Source organism: Schistocerca piceifrons, chromosome 1 (assembly GCF_021461385.2).
Source record: "Schistocerca piceifrons isolate TAMUIC-IGC-003096 chromosome 1, iqSchPice1.1, whole genome shotgun sequence".
NCBI lineage: Eukaryota > Metazoa > Arthropoda > Insecta > Orthoptera > Acrididae > Schistocerca > Schistocerca piceifrons.
The window spans coordinates 219,180,158-219,194,576 of record NC_060138.1 but is presented as its reverse complement, the minus strand read 5'-3'; positions in this window follow the sequence as shown (position 1 = coordinate 219,194,576).

Below are 14,419 nucleotides of genomic sequence, written 5' to 3'. Positions count from 1 at the left end.
TAGTCTACGATAATTTACGATAGTGAACGGTACCCTACAGTACTTTTACAACTATAACGACATGTACTGCTACGATAAAATATCTACACAATATATACATCGGGAGTTCCCTTGATGCAATTTGAAACTATATGGTAGTCACGAAGTAATAGATAGTTTTACTCAAGAATAGGTTTAGTATTTATGTGCCTGTAGCGGATGATGGCCACGCTAACAAACTTGTCATTTGATTTCTAACGAACTGAATTGAAATCAAGGATTTTTTTTCAATTTATCAGCTTTCGGGCTGTGTCCATTCAACCAGCTCAACAGCGTTCTGTCAATTACGACGACGTAAACGTAAAGACAACACAACAAACACTCCTGTAGCAAAGAAAATCTCCGACGCGGCCGGGAATCGAACCCGGGCCCTTTTGATGAGCAATCCACCGCGCTGACCGCATACTACCGAGGCGGACTGCGACCAAGCTTATTAACATTGTTATTCACTTGAGCCGGCCGGTGTGGCCAAGCGGTTCTAGGCGCTTCAGTCTGGAACCGCGCGACCGCTACGGTCGCAGGATCGAATCCTGCCTCGGGCATGGATGTGTGTGTTGTCCTTAGGTTAATTAGGATAAGTAGTTCTAAGGTCTAGGGGTCTAACGACCTCAGATGTTAAGTCCCATAGTGCTCAGAGCCATCTGAACCATTATTCACTTGAAATGTTGGATTTACGTCTTTAACCATCAATAATGATTGAACTGCGTTCACAACGCGTCCATCTTCAACTCGAAGGTTTAGACCCAATACCTGACTTCGTTAAGAACGAAGCGGAGATGTGAACGGATTGATACACTCTTTCTTGAAACGCCAGTGATTTTATCCATGAAATAGTGTCACTACGAGGGCTCGTTATACCACACAACTCAATTCTCGAGCATATCAAACAGCAGTTTCAATGCAGTTCTATCGGCACGGCCGCCTTGCTTTCGCCATCGTCTCCGTCCATTAATCCTGGCGCCACCACGCGGACCAATCATCACCTCAGAAACAAGTACGCCCTCCCCGACATGTCCCCGTATTCGGCAGCCGACGACGTTAATTGAGGCGTATATTTTACGCGCCGCGGCGATCATTAATTCCCGGCTGCAACATTTTTAGTCCGAGCGAATGGCCGTCGTGCGTTATAAGCCAGATTCTGGTACACAGATAATCGACACTCGATATAACGCATGCGGTGCTTTATACGAAATAATGACGAGCAGCCGGGTAATAAGGACGGCTCACAGAGACGGTGGGCGGGACCGGTGCCGGCTTTGTTCCGGCGGAGCGCGGTATTTCATCAAGCGAGCAGTTAATTGTCACGGGCGCCCGATAGCCGCGGGCCACAACTCTGTTTACCCCCGATCGCCTCGCGGGGCCTTGAAGTCGCGCTCGTAGCAATATTTATTCACGACAGGTGGCAGATTTACGGCGCAGCTGCGCGCCAGTTCATACACGCGAACCTGCACCTTCTGTGTATGTGTGTGTGTGCGCGTGCGCGCGTCTGTGTGTGTTTTACTAATGCCACGTCGTGCGCTGTGATTTTTACAACAAAGTCATTACGTCAGTCGGCGTGGTATACGCGATTAATGGAGCCGCCGTATGAGAATACTTTCGCAGAAGAGATGAGGCACAAATTAATCAAGAAACGGATTTGCGTCGCCGCCTTTTATTAGTGTACACGCGTTGCTACTTCTCCCTTCTAGAACTTCGTTACTGTAATCTTCGATCTTTACCGGTTTTTGACTACCTGAATATTACACCGTTTTTGACTTCGGGACCACTTCTTTCTGGTAACCTGGGCGGTAAACCGCTGCGAAATCTTAAAACGAAATTTAATATTGCTACTATAGTTAAACACATTTCCAAGACTACGATTTGTCAAATGTGTAAACAAAAAAGGAGGACTGGGAAAAATGCATGTTGACTCAGTACTGTCATATAAACTATTTATCCACAACCGGTTTAGCTGATAGAACAGCTTCAAAAAAGACAACAGTGGAGATATGAGACCAACTTTTCGACTGGTATACATTTCACTGGCGTACCATACTTTTTGAATGGTCAGTTTCTGTTCGTATCACTGGCACACTGGTACACTTGCACCATAAACGTCGAGACTAAAAAGTCGACTATTTACGGCTTCATCGATAAAATTAACTTCGATTCTGACTCAGCGGGATAGCCATTTCTAACCCTGCTGGAAAAAAACTTCTACCACCATTATTAGGCCACATTATTTGGAGAGAAGACAGATAAAAGTTTCTCATTACTAACTTTGCTACAGAGCGGTAGGTTTCATTCCAAATCTCTCCGCAGTTCCTCATGGAATAAGACATGTGGCATTACATTTGATATAATTTAAGTTGTACTTTACACCCCAGTACATTGAACGACACGAGAAAGAATCGTTGTTTGTACGATTTGCTGCACTGAAACTACTTGAAACGTTATATTTACGGTTAAAGAGTTTGCGCCGCGCGGTTTTAGCCGAGCGCTTTAAGGCGCTGCAGTCATGGACTGTGCGGCTGGTCCCGGCGGAGGTTCGAGTCCTCCCTGGGGCATGGGTGTGTGTGTCCTTAGGATAATTTAGGATAAGTAGTGTGTAAGCTTAGAGACTAATGACCTTAGCAGTTAAGTCTCATGAGATTTTTTAAAAAAATTGTATCTAGTATTATCGCGTGTTTCAGAGTAAGCAGTTTTAAGGCAACGGAACATTTAAGATTCACGAAAAACGTGTCCTTCTTGTCAGGATTTGTTATGATTAATGAAAATTGATAACATATCGCTGATAAAAGCGTACAAAAACCTATAACATTAATTCAAAATATGATATAACGAAGCTACAGCCTAGCGTAATATGATACAGGCACAATGTTTGTGTCCAGAGATAAGATCGCTCTAGGGTTCAAATCTTGTGGTATGTATTTTTTTCTTCACTTTTGCGTTTTCCGAAAGGCTGTGGGACTTTCTTAAGAAATTATTAAAAATAATTCCTGTAATACTTAATGTTATGTTCATAAGTGCGTTCTGTGTCAGGGGTGGGTTAGTTCGATTTGGTGCCGGCCGGTGTGGCCGAGTGGCTCTAGGCGCTTCAGTCTGGAACCGCGCGACCGCTACGGTCGGAGGTTCGAATCCTGCCTCGGCATGGATGTGTGTGATGTCCTTAGTTTAGTTAGTAAGTTCTAGGGGACTGATGACGTCAGATGTCAAGTCCCATAGTGCTCAGAGCCATTTGAACCATTTTAGCCAGTTCGATTTGGTGTCCCTTTATAGGCTGATGTCCTTACTGACCCGGATGTGTATCTTTCCCTTTAGTCTTATTACACGTTCATGTATGCTGGAGCTTTTACTTGCGTGTACCACAGACAGAACGTCTAGCATATGGACGAGGGTGGATGTGTGTGTTTTCATGGAGGTAACGTAGGTGTTTAACGAGCGTCTATTTTCGTGAACAAATTCTATTGTTTGCTAGCCAAATGAGGCCGACAACTCCGCTGGAGAGCGCCGGGAGCGTAAAATCACGTTAACCATCTCATCCCGTGTGCCGGCGACGCTGTGTATCGAGACTTTGGACATCCCGTCTGTGTGCACGTCAACTCGTCCCGAGTGCCGACGGCTTAAGCCGGTGTTCCTCCGGTATCCTCCAGCTGGTGGGCAATACCGGAGACTGCCTTTGTTCGCCTCCTTGCAGCGCTGTCGGGACGGTCGCGGTCTTTTGCAGCCTTTGCTGCGAAAAGTAAAAGCCGCCACAGGCAGGAAAGTGGCGTGGCGACCACCTCTGCCCGTGCACGGCTCGGCGGCGGGGGCGGGGACGGGGGCGGAGACGGACCCGGAGGGCGCGTGACGTGTGTGACGGGCTGTCTGCAGTACCTGCTCAAGACAAAGGCCGCACGCGCCGTGCATCGGCGCTACACCCCCGTCCTTTCATCTCCGCCAGCAGCCACCGAAAACTTTCCCCCCGGGGCGAAAACTTGCACCGTCATAAAAGACAGCCCGCGCTCCCGACGCCCGCCCGGCGCTACCGGTGCTCTCACAGAGAGACGCCTGAAGAGCGGGGGCGGGAGAGAAAAAGGGGGCAGGGAGGAGGGCGGCAGCGACGTTTAGTAAAACTGGGCGTGCGTATCGGCAAATGAAATCAGCGCCGCTGCCGCCCACCGCCGAACAATGTTGTAATCAAAACGGTCGGCAGCGCGCGGCGCGGCGCAGCGCAGAACTCTATTTATTGTAATTTATCACGTTTCGTGATCGCCCGCTCGAAAACAAAAGGCGGCCGCGGGCTGGAGGGCTCATTCCCGAGGCGTCGCCACCGTCGCCGTCGTCTGCTCTTCTCGTCTTCCGCACTTTCTTCGCAGAAACTTACTTAATGAAGTTTTGATGGAGATTGACTGACGGGCGGACCGCCGAGATCCGCAATCAGCGCCTAGAAATTTTCAGACACGGCTCTCGTCAAGAGGAAGAGAGATCGGGCCCTTCTGCTACTGCTGCGTTTGGCGAATTGCGGCTTGTACCAAATAAAATGAGCCGGAGCTGTAAGCATATTTCTTCTCTTCTGCTTATATCGCCCAGGAGACTCTCTCTGTTCAATTCGTAACAGCAATCTCCAGAGGATGGACAGCGATACCCACAGTGACAACGAAAATAGTGACAATGAGGAGGAACAGGAGGAGGAAGCTGAGATGTGAGAGCAAATAAGCAAAAGTGCTGGCAATCCAGCCAAGAAAACATCAAATGCTGTACATGGATGGGCACCTAAAGTAGTTAATACATAGGACTAGTAATAAATAGGATAAGTGACATTATTTCTCTACTAATAACCATTTCCGTGTGTGTGTGTGTGTGTGTGTGTGTGTGTGTGTGTGTGTGTGACTGGCGGTCAACGGCTCAAAGAAACCATTCCGAGGTATTCACCGTCAGTCACATTCGGTGATGGTACTAACAAATCTCTCATCTATCCTATCTTCTTTTTATATTCTTCTTAAAAAACAACAAAATTTTATTTATATTTAGACCTTAAATTATTGTTATTTTGAAAAGTATCATTCTTTGCGAATGTTGTAGATAAAACAATAGGAGAGAAAACTGTAAAAAGATGAAAAACGAAAATTGTAAGATGTACGACCTGTTTTAAACATCAGGTAACAGGTCTATAATTTGGCAATAAATAAATAAATAAACAAATAAAAATAAATGTTCAACTCGCAAACAGAGCGAGAGGAAACCGACAGTCTAAAAGCTCCACACGAGCCCTAATTTCTCGCATATTATTTTCCGTGGTCTTCGCGCGAACTGTAGACAGTGGCGACAGTAGAATCGTTCTTCAGTCGGCCTCAAACTCCGGTTCTTTACATTGGCCGAAAGAGCATCCTTTTTCCTGCAGGGATTCCCGTCTGCGTTCACGAAGTTTCTCCGAAACACTTGCTTGTTGATCGAATCTGCCGGTGATAAATCTAGCAGGACGCCTCTGAACTGCTTCGATGTCTTTCTTTATTCCGATCTGATGGGCATCGCAAACACTCCAACAGTACTGAAGAATGGGGCGCACTAGCGTCCTATACGCCGTCTCCTTTATGGATGAGCTGTACTTTACCAGAATTTTTCCAATAAAACGAAATCAAGCATTCGCCTTCCCTACTACGAACCTGACGTGCTAATTCCATTTTATATCGCTTTGCAACGATACGGCTAAATATTTAATCGAAGTGACTGAGTCAAGCTGCACCATACTAATGTTACGTTCCAACGTCTTACAACTGTTTTCCTACTAATCCTCTATTATGTATCTTTAGGACAATCTGCCATTCATCACACCAACTAGAAATTTGGTCTACGTCCGTACACCACAGCGTTATCACCAAACAGCCGTCATATCATTTATGTATACAGAAGATAGTAGCGGTCCTATAAACACACAGGACACGTACTGGGCTCCATTACTTAATAAGTCTTCGAGCCATTCACATACCTGGTAACCTATCCATATGCTCATTCCTTCGTTAACACTCCGCAGTGGAGCACCATGTCATCTGCTTTTCGAAAATTCAGGAATATGGTATCTGCCTGTTGCCCTCCATCCATGGTTTGCGGGACATCGTGTGAGACAACGGCAAGCCAAGTTTAGCACGAGCGATGTTTTCTAAATCGGTGCTGATTTATGATCTGAAGCTTTTCTAAGGAAATTTATTATTTTCAAACTCAGAATGTTTTCAAGAATACTGCAGCAAACCGACGTTAAAAATACTGGTCTGTAACTATGTGGGTCAGTTCTCTTACGCCAGCCGTGGTGGCCATGCGGTTCTAGGCGCTTCAGTTTGGAACCACGTGACCGCTACGGTCGCAGGTTCGAATCCTGCCTCGGGCATGGATGTGTGTGATGTCCTTAGGTTAGTTAGGTTTAAGTAGTTCTAAGTTCTAGGGGACTGCTAACCTCAGATGTTAAGTCCCGTAGTGCTCAGAGCCATTTGAACTAAGTTCTCTTACGTTTCTTATATACAGGTGTCACCTGCGCCTTTTTCCATTCCGTCGGGACTTTTCACTGGGCGAGAGATTCGCGATAAATGTTGACTAATCAAGGGGCCAACGCTGCAGTTCTTCTTCTTCTATCCAATTTTAATCTGTAACGAAAGAACTAGGCAAACGTTTAGACAGAAAATCAGCCGGGGATATGTTACAAGGATAGGGCCCTCGAATTTTTCTGCAGAGGAAATGAGAAACAACTGAAAAATATTTCGGTGTTCTCCGTCGTCTTCTGGCGGTAAAACACGAGTCAAATGGGTAATAGTGTAGTCTAAATGAAGATATTCGTTCTAGTAATAACAGAATACTTTAGGCTTCGTTCTACAAAAATTGTCGAAGCATGCACGTATAATCCTTTAAACAGATAAATCCACACCCTGATATTCGGGAACTTGCTGTATATTCTTGTATAATACCGTATATGTTCCACCACAATTCCGCAAATTTCTACTAAGAATGCACCGTAATTCCCACTGATACGGCCGGCGGGGTGGCCGAGCGGTTCTAGGCGCTACAGTCTGGAACCGCGCGACCGCTACGGTCGCAGGTTCGAATCCTGCCTCGCCGGCCGAAGTGGCCGCGCGGTTCTGGCGCTGCAGTCGGGAACCGCGAGACCGCTACGGTCGCAGGTTCGAATCGTGCCTCGGGCATGGATGTGTGTGATGTCCTTCGGTTAGTTAGGTTTAACTAGTTCTAAGTTCTAGGGGACTAATGATCTCAGCAGTCGAGTCCCATAGTGCTCAGAGCCATTTGAACCATTTTTGAATCCTGCCTCGGGCTTGGATGTGTGTGATGTCCTTAGGTTAGTTAGGTTTAAGTAGTTCTAAGTTCTAGGGGTCTGATGATGTTAAGTCCCATGATGTTCAGAGCCATTTGAACCCACTGATACGCTTTTCTGGCGTATTGTCATTGTAGTGAAGGTCCTTACACAACTATATCCCTGATAATGAAGCTGTGAGGTCTGAATGTGCATCGGAGAAGTAAGAATGCCAATGAAAAGAGAGACTGGAAGGGTTCATTATAAGTATTTCCATTTTCTTTTTTTTTATGAAATGCACTGATAGATATATAATAGCCATCCAGTGCGTGTACTGGCCTTTTCTTTTTCTACTGTTGACGTACCCAAAATATATTTATAGCGTTGTTTCCTTCTGATGCTAGACCGCTTCGCCGAACTCGCCTCGTGCTCCTGGCTGCGCTCGCGAGCAGGTGGAGGCTTACCGGCTACCGGCCAGTGGCGACCGGACGGTGGCATCGGCGACGGCCACGGCAGGTGGGAGGGGCTCTGGGCGGGATGTTCCCGGGCCGACCAATGATTCGCTTCTCCCTCGAGTCTGCTTAGACTTGCATGCGGACGGGGTAAGCATGGCTGCAACCAATTACATTGATTTATGTGGCCATTGTTCAGCGCCTGTGTCCCGTGTTTGGACAGGCACAAAAGACAGTCGCACACGCCCCGTTCTCCGCCCTCATCCCCGCCATTGTGTGGACGCCTGCACCTCCACCGCTGCTGCGCCACCGGTGGACGGCGGCGACGGCGACGGCGGCGCTGGAGGCGGCTGCGGCGGCGGCGGCGGCGGAGGCGACCGAGCCTGTCCCGCGACCGCGTGTAGCGCTGGTTGCCGCACACCAGGCGCTCGCGCCGTCGCACAATAGCTGACAGCCTATCCCCACCAACTACATTACGGGCGAATGGGATAGAATGCGTCCGCAGAAGACGTTTCACAATAACATAAGGATTCACATACCATACTACAAAGTACAAAAAAAAACTTTACATGAAATACTACACGTCGTGACTGAGACAACGTGCACAGAAACTTTTCGATTATCAGCGGGCAGAGTATCCGATTTGCAGATTACGCCTCTACAGTTAGCCGCTTTTTTAACAAAATAAAAAACGAGGCCTGAAGTATTCTATTATAACGAATGTTTTCGTCCAGTGTGCATTGTTGTGCATGTGACTCGTGTGCTATCACCGTAAGATGATGCAAGCCATAAGCCCGCCGTCGAACACCCTGAAATATTTTCTCGTTCTTTTCCATATAACCGTGGTCGATGATTTTCATCCCGTTGTCTCAGGTGACTACTGTGTAAGCAATATAGTGGGACTTCGGATGTGACACGTAGCACATTTTATTAAATACAGTAAATATCAGTTTTCGGTAAAACAAAAAAGAGTGTATTTTGGATTATGGGTGTTTTTCGGTTATCCCTAGTGTCACGGATCCGCCTAAGTTATGATGGAGACTTTTCTGTATTCCAAAATACGGTGTGTTGATGGTTTATTTACTTACTGTTTACATGTCGTAGATCATTTTAATGTTATGTTAATCTTATTTCCTTCGTTACTTGCAGTGACACATGTATCCTACCGACCATTAGGTTTATCTCGTTTCATCGGAAGCTCCAGCTGATGTAAATTTATGGTTCACCATTCACGTTATTTTACATATATTTCATAAAGAACTGAACATGTAACGACCTAATAGTTTTATCATTATACGGCGTCGACTGCTCATAACCTCTTTTGCACGTTATCTTAGGCGGGACGAAATCATATGCACCTCTGGTATTCAGATTATTTTTCTGCTGCAACATTAGGTATGATACGTTCGCTTTCTCCCCTTTATAATGTTGTTGTCCGATTTGTTTAGCCTGTAGCCTACATTGCAAATCAGTGATTGTATGACTAAAAAGAGTGATTCTCCTCTCCATAAATTAAAAAAAAGAAAAATTACAAAATATTCCCACCATACAAACCACGAACAATTATTTCATGTTACTGAAAGAAAAAGCACTACCGATTATTACGCTCTCGGTTAGAAATGAATGACGAGTACTTGGAGATCTCATATATTTCCATACTATTTTCGCATCGTCTGCTATTGGATTACTTAATGATGCCAGCTACTATCAACTTGTTCACTTTATGCACTTTTAATAGTATATCTTGACAAACTTGTGTTTATTTGCATAGAAATCCGAGCAGCAGTACGGGGTAGACGCTAAACAAATGTCTCCGTATATCCTCCTTCTGGTAGATATTAGAACAAAGGCTTTTACTATCATTTTTACGTAATAAGGACAACACCGACAGCTGTATTTAACGGCTTTAGCCGTACACAAATGGTTTCGGTGTTACGGTACATTATCTTCAGGCGCCTCTATAACACCGAAACCGTCTCTGTATGAGTAGAAGCGGTAAGTACAGCTGATGATGTTATGCTTACTACATATAAGATGCAAAATAGATGTGGAAGCAGATTGTAACGTTGCGGAGTACATTCCTGCACTATGTACGTGCCGAGACAGTAGCTCTGTAAATGGTAATATATATACTCAAGACCTGCTTTTTTAAGACGTTTAGTCGTATATACAAAGGAAAGTAGCAATTTTCCTTTATTTCAAGTTTTTTTCAACTTGCAGCATTAATTATTCCTCAGAAAATAGAAAGGATGAAAACACTGTTTTAAAAACAATGTTTTCGACACAATCTAATATTTTTCGCCGGTGGAAACACGACACAAATCGATAAATTCGTAACTCAGATGTATCATACCCCTAATCGCCATAAGAGAACGAATGATTTCCCTGTGCCTGTGTAAAATGTAGCCGAGCTAAGCAAATAAGACGTGTACATTAAACATTACAGGCTATGTCAATTACATTTGAGATGTAGTAGGTAAGTGGAGTAAGGAAACAGAATGCAGAATATAATGATTTGAGAGCGTTTATGTTTTCTTTATACCCCCTTATATTGCAATATTCGAAAAACCCTTTCTAATTTCATCAATTTGTGAAATCAGTTTTTTGAAACCGTCTGTCAGCCTGCATCGTGAAATCACAGTTCCTCTTGTCTTTATTTTCCTTCCACTAGTGTATTTCAGGCAAAATCGTATTAGCCAGAAAACCGGTATCTACTATCTGCACATGTCCCCAGACACTGTCATTTCCTCCGTCACTTTATCACATTAGAATAACAAGTGGTAGTCCACAGTAAGTACTATATGATGCGCGAAATTTTCGGTGCTATATGTAGCTGAAGATAAGGGTTGCATTTTATTTTACCACTTCAGACGATTTCTTTTCATTATTTAAGAAAGCAAGTCCTACAAAGAAATACACACATTCTTTTGAATTTCATAACGTTCTGTGCTTTTGTAATGACTTGACAGAAACAAAACATACTGCGAATATAGGCCCCTCAGTATTCTTTCACCTTTTTTTTTCTTTTTCGTAATTTGCTATTACGCCTCCACAAACTGCTTTCTCATTTCTTATTTACGAGCATTGGATATTACCGTATTTCATGAGCAGCAACTGATTCATAACACTGATCTTCAGGTCCTCTTGCAAGATTTTTTTTAAAAACTCATATAAGTCTGGGACAAACATATGCGAAACGAAGTTGACGATCTAATTCTACACTTTGAATGTGTATTATTAACTTTTCTAAACTTCAGTCTGGTACTGGTAGGTCATTGCAAGACGCGTCAGCGATTTGTGACTGCTTTTGAGTGATCACATAATTAGTAGGTCGAACAGTACCAATTGCATATTTGTAACACGAATCTTCAAACAGGATCAATATCTTTTAGAGCTGGTATCGAGATTATTTTTGACAGAAGTGAGAAGGATGCAAAGTGAACAGATGTGTCATAATATAAGATAAAATGCGAAACTTAAATACTGACTTTTCTATGATGTAGAAGTGAAGAAAAAAGTAAGCTCTTCCCTGTTAAAAGTTTAATTTTACGATGTTGATGAACAGCACTTTAATACCTCACGCATTTACTTGATGTCATTCTACAATCGGAGGTTTAGGCAATCTGAGGCAGAGAAGAAAAAATTTTACATGATACAGTTATCTGGGCTGTTGACCGTAAAAATGTACGTGCAACGCCTCAGATGATGTTTCTTTTATCTGTTCCAAAGAAATTAGCAACTTATTTTCACCTAAAAATGCACAACAAGTATGAAATAAGGTAATAAACACATCACACGAGTCACCTTTAAGTCTTACTTATGCTGGTAGAGATGGTTTCGAAATCTATGATGTATAAGAGAGGAACTGAATTTTTATTAAAGAGAAATTTTCGTCAGCTTCAAGCACACGTAATAATTTGTTAGACGGGTATCTTTGAGAGCGATGTAGGAAACTATAATATTCGAACTGCAAGTAAATGCCGCAACAAGGCGACGTTATCACTACTACATGGCGCCAACCGGGCGTCCACTTTCCGCTCGCTAGTGCCTCGCCGAAGGCTTATCAAGACGAGAAAACCTTAAAAACGCTATAGGACCTCGCAACAATGCTACATTAAAGCTCGGTGGCATTCTTTCAATAAATCTTATCTTGTTCGCCGTTAAACTGCCATCTGAGGATTTAGGTCCAACACTCGTAGCGGCTATAAAGCGTGTGACGAGAAAAAGGAAAAAAATGATAATATCTAAAGCGCCATTGTTCTCCCCATCTGTGGCAAACTTCAGCAACGATTCCGTGGTGTGAAGAAAGTTGAGAAATGTGGGCATCGCGAAAACATATGTTCATGTCCTAAGTTTAGTCTTTCCATGGCTTAGAACACTACTTAGCTACTACCATATTGAATGTGTCGCAAAATATACTCACTCGTTGAATGAGGTTAATTATCTGTGATCAAGGAAATTATCCGTGTAAGTCTCCTGCTAATGAAACCAATTTCTTGAAATCAGATCAAATACAAATTAAAATAACAGTAACCGGAAACGAAATTAATGAATCGTGAAAACCACTTTGCAGCCCCCACTTTGGTAACTTCGTCCTGTTTCTTCCTACAGTGTTCGTCTGCCTTTAATCAGTTATAAAACATCAAGAGTTCTTTCATATCTGTAGCATGACAAAACTAATACCTTTACAGCTAACATTCGCGAAACCAGGGAAATGACTTAGCTTTAACACGAGAAAAAAGGCAAATAAATACGAATTGACAAATAATATTTCTGAGAAAAACTAAGGCACAAATCATTCATGCACTCATGTGCGCATATCGAAATGTTCCTCATCTGTTTTTCTAGTGATACTTATGTTTATAGATTACCACTGACAAAGTATTTCATTTCATTTCATTTTAAATAAATTTACCGTTTTCAACTTAATTGAATCATTATTTCAAGGAAACGAGTATTTACAGCTTTTAAATATTTTCGAAAATTCATGATTTGGCACAACATCTGTATTCAATCTAAATAATGTCATTTTGTTTTACCCGAAGACTGTCTGTTATTTGACTGACACTCGTAGTTTGTTATGGCCAAAAGCTATTGTGCCACATTATGATTTTTCGCAAAGGACTTAATTCATCTTCATACGATTTCCGTACTATGATACTATACATACGTATATCAGACGTTTTCTGGTTAGTAATCTCTCTCTCTCTCTTCACCCAACACACACACACACACACACACACACACATACACATACACACACACACACACACACACACACACACACACACACACAGAGAGAGAGAGAGAGAGAGAGAGAGAGAGAGAGAGAGAGAGAGAGAGATACATACATACATACACATTTTTTTATAAAATAAATCTGACAGAATAGATCAAATTGATATAGAAATAACGTAAAAATCATTCCTATCTCTGGACCAAGTTTTTTGAGACGTTTTACATGGTTGGAAGGAAAATTGCGGAATTGTTACCCCTCCAGTTTATTCTCCACTACCAACTCGCCTGTTTATTGGACGAAAAGAACCGCGGCTCTATAACGGTTCGGTACAATGAAAAAAGTCTTTGTAGGAAAGGCTAAAATATTTTAATATCGTAATTATATTTTTAAATATAATACCTAAAATACTTTCCTAGAATTGCAAGATTTTTGAGTTGTAGGTATTACTGAGTATTGAATCAACAAGTTCATCGCAGCTGACGTGGGCAGCACCAGAGATTTTACTGCAACATTATACTCAGCATCGGAAACACGCCATTGTCGCCAAGTGGTCAATAAACAAGGCAGCAAGACTATAGTTCTCCTATCGACAAGAGAGAACAGATTGTCGGTGAAGTACCACCGGTTGCGAAACAAAAAAACGCGAAGAGAAAAACAGCCACTCGGTCCAAATTTCCGTCATTCATTTGCCGGCCGGCCAGAGAATGTACACTGCCGATGCGCCGTGGGCCTTTGTTATTCCACAGACAATACCGTAAATGGACGGTACGGCGGCGGCTGCCTAAAAGAGGTAGCACGCAGAGGCACGTCGCTGCCGAGACAATGAGAGGAAAGAAACGGCCAGCACACACACGCACCGGGTCACGTGCGGAAAGAAAGACGAGTCTTGCCCGTCGGCGACGGGAAGGGAGAGAAACGAAAAAGAGAAAAAGAGAGGGTCGAAAGAGAAGAGCAGACCGCTGGCCGTGCAGCGAACAGGCGCTGGCGATCTCGCGGACAGCAGCCCCTGGGGTGAGGGGGGGGGGAAGGGGGGAGGTATTTAAAAAATATTGCAGCCGGGTGCCCGGGCTGTGTCGGCGGCGGATCGCGATCGCGGATGTCTCCGATCGGCTGCGTAAAGTGCGTGACGCGCGCGCGGCAACCGGTCGGACCGGCGCTGGCTCCTCCCACCCTTCTTTTTCACTTTGGGAGCCGTCTCCGCGGCTCGCCTCCGCCAGCCAATCTCTCTCCCTCCCCCTCCTCCTCCTCCGCCTCCTCCGTTCACTTATTTATTTGCTTGCTCCGTTGATGGAAGGCTGGTTGCACTGAGCTTTCGACTGTGTCCGCGATTGCGGCAGGAAGGGTGGAGGGGAAGGGTGTGGTAAGGGGGGAGAGGATTTGGTCAGAAAAAGCAGGGGACATGAGGGGAAGGTCCTTTGCAGAGGGGCGTGGGAG